Genomic DNA, 9,900 nt, shown 5'->3' with positions numbered 1-9,900 from the left:
ACACAACAAAGAAATGGTGGATCTGGACTTAAAACCAAGGTATTTCAGACTTTGAGTAGCATACCTTTCATGGAAGCATTCACAGTCAAGTGACAACAACCTCAGGGCAAGGGAAAACAAAACATGTAATGAAATCTTTGATGTGGGTGACCTGTAGCAGCATGAGCCCCTCAGTTTTGTTTGTTTTGGTTTCATTTCCACTTCTTCTACAACAGGCTAGTTGAAGCTATAATAAAAGAAATCTAACAGAATGTAGGCAAGGATCCTTTAAGAATTTAAAGAAGGGTGTTATGAAAAATCTTTCCACCAAAAGCTGCCTGAGCCCCACCACCACATGTAAGCTATCAGAGACCCAAAAGGGCAGGCTGTGGCCACAGGTTTCCCTCTTTTTCTGGAAACCTTGGGACATGGGGTAATCCCACTTCTGACACCAGATATAGTGGGAAATTACCAATACAGAGCCAAGTGGAAATATAAGGGTATTTAATAGAGAAAAGCCTTACTTACAGAGCAACCTAGCCAGCCGGCGTGGCAGCGGTCTGTCCAGCAAGTACCAAAGTGAAACCGAAAGAACAACTGCAGTCACACTACGTCACCCTGACCATGCCCTCACAAGCGTGGTCAGGCACACCTGTAGCCAACCCCTAAGTAGGTGTGGCTACAGCTTCCCCTACAGAAGGGCATCAGTATCTGTAGGCACCCCTGGTATGACCATGAGGAGATATTCCTTGTGGAAAATTGTACCCTAGAGACACCCTTGCTACCAATTCACCTGAGACCTTAGGCAAGTCAGCCAGTATCTCCAAGCTTCTCTGAGTAGATTCTAAAATGAAGAGAGTGATGATACAACTTCACAAACTTAGCACCAAAATCTTCTTCCAAGATGCACACAAGATTATTCTCTGGTTATTGGAAGCCCCAGTGAGAGCTAAGCCCATGCTTAAGTTTGCACTTGTAGTACTATCTCTGAGTCCAAGACTTAAGACGCCAATCCTGGAAGTTCATAAGATACTGTAGCCTTAGTCCAAGACTGGTTATCTGGGATGAAGAGAAGGACACATAAGTATTGTGAATGAGCCTGGATGGTGCTGGATGTACACCTGCTATTCAGTGGAAATATTATTTTGGGGCACACAATTCCCTCTGGTGCATAATTGCAAATTTGCTGCCACCTCAGAAGTCAAATGAGGGTTTTGTCTCTGAGGAAAAAAAACCATTCACACTTGATTTAATCTGTCACAAAAATTATATCATATAGCACTCCAAAGGATATCATTAAGTGGGTGTATCTACAAAAGACAAAAATATGAAAATGAAGGTAAAGTAAGGCTACCTGTTGATATGGTAGATCTAAAATTCAGAACTAGACCTAGTTACAAAGAACATACTTGCCCTCTCTATCATTCTTGTTGAATTCAGGTGACAAGGGAGATGGTATCATTAACTATTATTGGTGAGGTGGGCCTGGATAAGAAGTAGATGCGTAAGGTATATTAAAGTAAAGAAGACTGTAAGAGTGCAGTGATCCAAGAGCCTTTAAACTCTAGCAAATGTTTTGAGCGATATCCAAAGTTGACAGCAGTGTTCTTGAGCTAACTGAAGATGTCTCTTTATGGATATGGCATAGTGTGGTGATCTTTAATGAGGTAGTGATGGGTACCTTGTATCATATAGATAATGCCAAGCAGAAGCTGCCCCACCAGAACTTGAAGCTGAGATTGGGAAAACATTGGGAGATTGTGGTTATTTTATATTTTACAGTAACAGCCATTGACCAAAAATTAAAACAGTTGGAAAAAAAATCACTTACTTAGAATATCATTAAGTCAGAGAAAAATTATGGACAAACTACCAATACAGGCAGGACAGTTTTGAATTTCCTCCTTTGCTGAGAAGTCTGCCAGACACTCTAGGTCTTTAAACTGAAGATGGATGTCCCAAAATCACAGATGAACTTTGGGTGACTGTCCAGGCAATGACAAATGTCTCTGTCAATTCTAGAGTTTATATGTTATCCTTCTGAGGTCTTTGATGGAGTTGAAGATAGTTATGGTTATGGTATTAGTTATGATAAAAGATGAGTTACACATAAAACTTTAGACTCAGAAAGATAGGATTGATGCAAAATATTGTAACTATTATTCTTACTTGATGAATGTTTTGGTATATATAATTTTACTATGCTAAACTTAAAGCATTCAGTTTTGTTTAAACAGAAAAAAGGAGATAGTGGTGGATATCCTTCTGTAAGTTGTTAATATATGTTTCTCTTATTGGTTGATGAATAAAACATTGATTTGCCAGTAGCCAGGCACGAAGTATAGGCAGGGCTACTAGATGAGGAGAATTCTGGGGAGAGGAGACAGAGAGAAGTGGCCAGAGAGAGATGCCATGTACCTATGGGGAAGATGGGATGCATGGAGTATTCTCTGGTAAGATAAGGCCATATAGAAATACATAGATTAATAGTTATGGGTTAATAATTAAGAGAGAGCTAGACAGTAAGAAGCCTAAGCCATCAGCCAAATAGGCTAATCAGCTATTGGACCAGGTGGGACAGAAACTACATCTACCAATATGATCACAATAAAACAATACAGGAACAGCCATGCATTGCTGTGCTGGGTGTTGACTTTCCTCAAAACCAGTTCCAGGAACAAAGATAATTCTTTGCATAAGGAATGTGCCTCTTTCCAGCTCTTTCTTCTTGAGTAGGACCAATCTTTCTTTTGACATTGGCATGAAAACCTATACCCCCACCTGGTAGTTGTGTGCTCTGGTTCTGTTATGAAATGTGGCTTTTTGCTAAGGTATCATGTGACGAGTTTTCAGCTTTCTTCCTGTCACTCACCTCCAAGGCACCTTTCTTGATATCTTTAGGAAGCATCCCTTCCCTAACTTCCAAACCAGTGTATATCATCTGAACTATGTTGTCTCAATGTCTAGTGCCCACCACTGTTATGAGATAATGTTAACCACATCAGTAACTCCCCCTACTTCCTAGACAATTTTCTCTGTCCAGACATGGTATGAACCATATTTGTTTTTCCTGTTTCTGTGCTAAGTTCAAGTCCATACGTAACACCCGGCTAACTCCTCAGTGCATAGATTAGGAAGAGAGTGATACAATATTAAGAATTAATATATTATCCTAGGCCAAAGTGTGATGGCGATTTGGGGAGAACTTGCCTTATTGATGATATCTAGAGATTTCCCATCCTTGGTTTTGGAATGTGTAGATGATTCAACTGTAAGCCAAGTCCAGTGGTCAGAATTTGACTATTCACTTTGATTCTAACATCTATCATTCTTTCATTGACATCCAAACACAAATATACTGCCAGAACAAAGGGTTCTAGATTCTCCCTGCATGCCATGCATATTTTGCCCTACCACAAGTGTCCACAAAACTCCTTAAAAATATCTACTCATCCACAACAGTAAACAATCAAAAGAAAAAACTCAATATGCACAGTTTAATCTAGTTACACCTTATATGTTCACATTGGTATTTATAAACTCCAGTCATCCAGCAAAACAACCATGTATAATATTTCTTTTTGAACAATTAGTTTTGGTTTTTATGGTCTTGGATTTTTTGTTATTATTTTTTTATTTGTTTATTTTGTTTCTGCACTTTTTCTAAATCATTTAAGGGGATACACATTTTTGTTCAACAGAATAAATGCCTTATTTCTAGGTGGTCCATATACAATACTAGACATGCCCTAGTGTGTAAGGTTGTCAAAAGGTTTCTGTTCCTTGGTTTATGAGGCCCAGCTCTACTTCTTTTTGAGGTTCCCTGGATTTGTGGCTTTGTGTGATGGTGTCAAAAGGGACTTTGTGATGATATTAAAAAGTTCCCTCTAGGATATTTGTTAGTAGTCAATGAGCCCCCCTTGCTGCTGTCCCTCACAATTCATATGAAGAAAGGACACTCTATCAGCATGCACATGCTGATTTTCATGGCTTAAAGTCCAGAGTCTCCTCAACATCTTTTATTTTCTCATGTAAATCAAATGTTTCATTCCTAATGAATGATATATACATGAGCTGTCTAGGGGACATGCATTCAGACCTGAAAAAGTAAATCATCAAATTGAAGAAACAAGAGGCACAGTCCTCACCATCAGCAGTATAAACTGCCTTGTTGCTTGGATTCTTCTCTCCTCCTCCTCTCCACTACTCTTCTCTCTCTACCCCAAAGCCAGATGATGGATCAAATATTAGTTAGAAGCATCAACACCTAACACGTCTATGCTTTTGGAACACCAGGGAAAAGAAAAGCGAATTTCAGAGACAAGGTAACTGCAGTGAATAATGATACTAAACTGGTATAGAAGCTTGGAGGCTACCACTTGTCAGATGAATGTTAGGGAGGTTTAAGGAAGGCATGCAAGTAATTCCCATGGCATGCTTACACTCAAATAGTACTGTGGACACAGAATTGTAGAGCTCCAAGGAGATCAGGAATTCTATGAGTGTGGAAGAGCAGAAAACCATAATACTGAAAAAAATCAACTTGTACTACAATGAGGCACACAATTAGGTTAGTTATACTTGGAGAAAGGGTTAGGAATAATCAACAACTCTACGGGCACTCCTTGTACCCCAGACCATCAAGGGCTTGATTTCCTCAGTTATGCTATTCAGTACATTACTATCATGTGTAGTACCTTGCATATGTCTTCCAAATAAGCTCCAGCATATACATCAATTACACTAGAAAGAATTAAAGTGACAAGTGAAGGATCTATTCAATGGATCTATATATTTTAAAAATACAGAAATACAAATAACTAAATTAAGGGGTAGAAAAGAAGAAATGACTTCAAAAGTGATTTTCCTGATTCTCCATGACAATCTGTTGAATGCAGAGTGTCTATAATCCTCATAGAAGCATGGAGGCTGCTCCTGATTTGGTAGCACCCCATCTTTCCAGCAATGACAATAGCCTTACTTCCTTCTTTGAAACCAGCTATTCCAGCCATGGAGCCTCCATTATGTACTTCCTACTTCACCTTCTTTCCTCTCACCTGCACTTGGCCATCTTCATGACTCCTTTTCAATGTTACATCCTCAAGTAATCCTGTCCTGAGTTCTCTGTTTAAATTAGGAGTCTGCTGTTATTTTCCACAATCAACTGCCTTTTATGTCTTAATAGATATGTCAAATATAGTGGTCTCTTGAGAAAACTAAGTTGGGTTTAATGAATTTTCTTCCCCTGAACTTATGTTCTGTGAACAGCTGGCTACTCATGCTGGGACAGGACCTTTCAGAACATTTCTGATGAACTTTGAACTCCTCTGCCAAGGCTGGTGGCACAAATGTTCCCTAGAGGGAAGACAAAAGAAAAAAAGAGCCCATTACTTAGAACACAAACCACCACCTCCTATGAGATCAGTGGTCCAAGATTCCATAACTGGCTTATTCTCACATGAAAGGACAAGCTTTGTCAACTTAATCCAAGCCAGAATCCCTGGGAAGAAGTTCAGGGACTGTTAACCTTGGTTGGCTTGTCTGGGTGGTTGTTTTGATTGTGTTAATTGATATAAGAAGACCTACCACTGTATATCTTTAATGGGTAGAAAATTCTCGAGGAATATCAGGCATGTTGTGCAGTACTCAATAGGCTTTGAACAGTACTGTTGCTGTTAATTTTACTGTTATATCTTATGGTTGGAATAAAACCAAGTCACCATGGCCTGGTGTAAGCCTCCATGGTTTTCTCTCAATTAATGTCAATGGACTGACTTCTATTACAGACCAGGCTTTTCCATAGAGTCAAACCAATAAAAGGAAAAAAAGAACTTTAGAACACAATAATGGAAGACTTTGACCTGATTCCTCACCACTATCTTCCCACAGAAAAGATAGCTTTCTTGGATGTTATCCCTTAGAACCCCATTTTCTCCAGATGGAGGGACACTCATATTTGCTTAGATTAAGCCTGAACTCAGAAAACAAACCCATTCAAGTTCATTTCCTGGTGCTACAAACTAAATCCTACCTGGCTTTTGTTTCCCAGGAGGCCTTTGCTTGTGATAAGAGGGAACTCACAGCTCTGTTTTATCTTTAACTTTCCATGTCTCAAACTGCCAGATTAATTTTCAGACTCATCAACCCACATCCTGGGTACCCAACCTTGATATGTGGAAGGACTGCTGATCCCTGATTGGAAAAGAGTAGTAGTCCATCACTTGGTTCCAGCATAAGATGGCCTAATGGACACTCTTAAATCTTCTTGGACTCACAGGTATGTGAAATAGATGCCACAAAAGCAAAGGGCGTATATCCATACTCACTCACTTGACACTTCCTAACCAAGTTTGGTGGTGTTTTTGGATAACCATTAGAAGAAAGAACAATGGCATATCCTTCCAAGGAGATTGACGTGGAAGGGAGCCCTGAGCCCTCAATAGAATAGAGTCCATAGCTTCATTTCAGGTATGTTGAATGCTGATTACTCCTGTGTAAAATGAAAAGATAACATGTGACAATAAGATTTAGATAAAATGTTAGCAAACTCCTAGGATACAGCAGAGGATAAGCCCAGCCTGAATACTTCTTATTGCTTTCCTTTCTCCCTCTTTACTTTTCAATTCCACATCATTTGGCAGAGCTGTTTACAGATGCATGGTGAGAAGCAGGATGAGTGGGTATAGATATCTAAGATAGTGGATGGTTGTACTGTTACCTTTTATATCACTGTGACAAAATACCTTAAATAGAACTTAAGGGAGGAAGGATTTGATTGTGTCCACAGTGTTAGTTTGGGTCCAGTGCAGCAAAGGAAGCATAGAGGAACCCATGACAGAGAAAGTGTAAGGAGGCAGATGCTTGCTCATATGGCTGCAGACAGAAGCAGGGAGCTAAATGGAATCCCTTCAAAGACTGGCCTAAAGAGACATACTCCCATCCAGGCTTATAAATAGTTCTGTAAGCTTGAGTCAGAGCACCCTAAACATGATTGCATTAGGTACATTCCCAATTTAAGCCATAACCTTGAACATATGGATGGATGGATGGATGGATGGATGGATGGATGGATGGATGGATGGATGGATGGATGGGTGGATGGATAAATATAGGTATGGACAGATAATCTCCCACTGAAGGTAATTTTGTGGCCAAGCAGAGGCTTAAGTTTAAATATGTGAGAAAGCACAGGCTTCACAGTGATTGTACGCAGAGCTGCCACTCAGAGGTACCAGTTGTTGGTGTTCCCTTGCACCCACTATAGAAAAGCCAAGTGGAAGATGAGGGCATATAACAGCCACATAGCAATGTATACACACTTCTCCCTTATTCAGAAACATCTCCCCTTAGGTAGATCTACCATTGCCTTTACGTTATGACAGAGGAGCAGCAGTCACTTGACCAAGTATGTTTGTATTCTTCAGTCTTAGCACAGGTCCTAGACACAAAATGTGACACCATAGCCTGAGTCCCAGCCACTGATCAAACCTTTCTATATTCACTTAATATGTTGTGTGTATTTCAAATTAGAATATGCTACACAAAGTACTGATTCACCTTTGTCAACATTCCTGTCTTCAGTATTCAAAGGAAGGCAGCTGGACAAGTTGAAGACATTGTGCCTGCCACCCCAGCCCTCTAATCAAACCTAATATAGTTCAGCTTTTGCAAACAGATCAAACTGATGGGAAAGCTGGAAACATGAGGGTGACATAGCCACTGCTGTTGATGTGGTTGGTATTCAGAACTGTTAGCAGGTACACATACCAGAGAGAGAGAGATGGGGAGAGAGAGACAGAGACAGAGACAGAGACAGAGACAGAGACACAGTGAGGGTAACATAGCTACTGCTGTTGATGCGGACCTCAGAACTGTTAGCAGGTGCATATACCACAGAGAGAGAGGGGGGTAACATAGCCACTGTTGTTGATGTGGGGTACAGAACTGTGAACAGGTGCATATACCACACACACACACACACACAGAGAGAGAGAGAGAGGGGGGAGGGAGAGAGAGAGAGAAAGAGAGAGAGAGAGAGAGAGAGAGAGAGAGAACATATCATGGCAAATATTACTACAGGGAAATGCCCAAGAGAGGAGAGAGGAAATTCTAGCTTGCATTGAAGGGACTGAATTCCACTGAATTTGGGAAATGTCTGTAAGAGAAAAGGTCACAATTAGCAACCAGGAAATCTGAGGTACTGGGGGCGGGGATTCTTCTACTTGAAGTCTCAGTTAATTATGAAACCTGGGAAGTCATTGGTGCATAGATGACCTTTAACTTCATGAGAGTTAACTGAGCCTATCTGTTCACTCTGGCTGAAGGGTAGAATATAGGTTGGAAATATTAAACAATAGATATCAGTCCATTGCTCTAATTGTCATGAGTAATGCAGTCTTAAATCAGCGAAATGTTTCCCCATATTCAGTTAATAAACATGGTTCATATACCCTGGGAATATATGAATCAGGTCCCATCCAAGCTCTTAAACACTCCTCCTCTGTTCTTACCCTTCTTTTCCTCTGCTGTAGTCTCCAAACATTTAAGGCCCAAATCTAAAAAGTCATGTCAACTAAGGTGGGGAAAAGAGAAAAGGTTATTGGTTATTGTCAAATGTGCCTCATATTCATAGCTCAATATGTTTTAGTTTCTTTATGAATTCAATTCTCTGAATTAAGAGAGTACCAGAAGCTTTCTCAACTATAAATTAAGCATACTGTTTTCATTTCAGGACTATGTCCTGTGGCTCACCAAGTCATTGAAAGAAAAATCAGAAGAGAGTAAGCTTCCTATAAACATAAATCTAGCTTTTCAGAAGCCATTGCTTGGTGGAAACTGAAATTTGTAAGAGGTATTGTTTTTTGCACTGTTCAGTAGGTATCTTCATCATCATTCCCATCCAGATGGCATAGATAACCACACCCAATGAAGACATTTAAACATAAGCCTGCTATGTTTTAGATGGGCAATGACACTACCTACCAAAGTCCCTTCTCCACTCTCCAGTCAACTATACTCTAAGCCAAGTATGAGTACATCACTTCCTACATAAAGCACACTGCCAGTCAGCTTTCTGTCACTCTAATAAAATAATTGCGATAACAAACATATAAGAGAAAAGAGATATTTGGATAACACTCTCTAGAGGCTCCATTCTGAGTTCCATTGTCTGGGTTCTAGATGGCAGGGGGAACCTCATAAGACAGAAGTTTGTTCACCTCAGAGCCCAGGGAGTAAAAGTGAAAAGCCATGGCATGCTTGAGTCTCCATATCCTCTCTGCAAATGTACCCCAAGAAGCTACTCCTCAAAACTTCCTCTCAGTTCAGCAGTAACAGTAGTACCAACTGTGGTTGACTTCTTTTCTAATTTTCTCTGTTTTTGCAATAAACATCATGACCAAAAGTGCTTCCAGAGGAAAAGGTTTATTTGGCTTTCATGTTACAGTCCATTTTCAAGGGAAGAATGCCAAAACAGGAAGTCTGCAAGAGCTTGCAACAGAAATTGCCATGCAGGAATGCTTCTTACTGATTTGCTCCTAGAGTTGCATTCATTTTTTTTTCTTATCCAGCACAGGCCTACCTACCTAGGAATTATGGTACTGCCTACAGTGATCCAGGTCTTTCTATATATGTCATCATTTTAAAAATAAATTCCACGTACATGCCCACAGACCAACATAAAGAACCAATTCAATGAGATTCCATCCATTGAAGGGAGTTAAGTATCAAGTTTAAGGGAAAATAAATTTAACCAGCACAATGCCATTAACATGCAGATATTTGATAATCCAACCAAACCATACAAGACATTCCATCTTACTCACCCTGCACCAACAGGTGAGGTACAAGCCCCTTTATGTGCTTGCCTACCTCCTCCAGGAATTCTCTGTACTTCCTCTCATAAGTGACACCATGAACTTA

The 9,900-nt window shown here is 40.0% G+C and overlaps 1 long non-coding RNA gene across 1 annotated transcript; it reads right to left on the bottom strand.

Annotated features, from left to right (window-relative positions):
* Window positions 1-4,752: 4,752 nt before the first annotated feature.
* On the bottom strand, window positions 4,753-6,459 carry LOC118238666. The gene is made up of 2 exons (XR_004769540.1): window positions 6,310-6,459; window positions 4,753-5,334 (listed from the first exon to the last, which is right to left on the bottom strand). It is a non-coding gene; the product is annotated as an uncharacterized LOC118238666 (long non-coding RNA).
* Window positions 6,460-9,900: the final 3,441 nt, after the last annotated feature.

This window comes from Cricetulus griseus, chromosome 4 (assembly GCF_003668045.3).
Source record: "Cricetulus griseus strain 17A/GY chromosome 4, alternate assembly CriGri-PICRH-1.0, whole genome shotgun sequence".
In the NCBI taxonomy this organism is placed as follows: domain Eukaryota; kingdom Metazoa; phylum Chordata; class Mammalia; order Rodentia; family Cricetidae; genus Cricetulus; species Cricetulus griseus.
The sequence above is the reverse complement of the archived record's forward strand: the minus strand, read 5'-3'. Positions and strand labels throughout refer to the sequence as shown.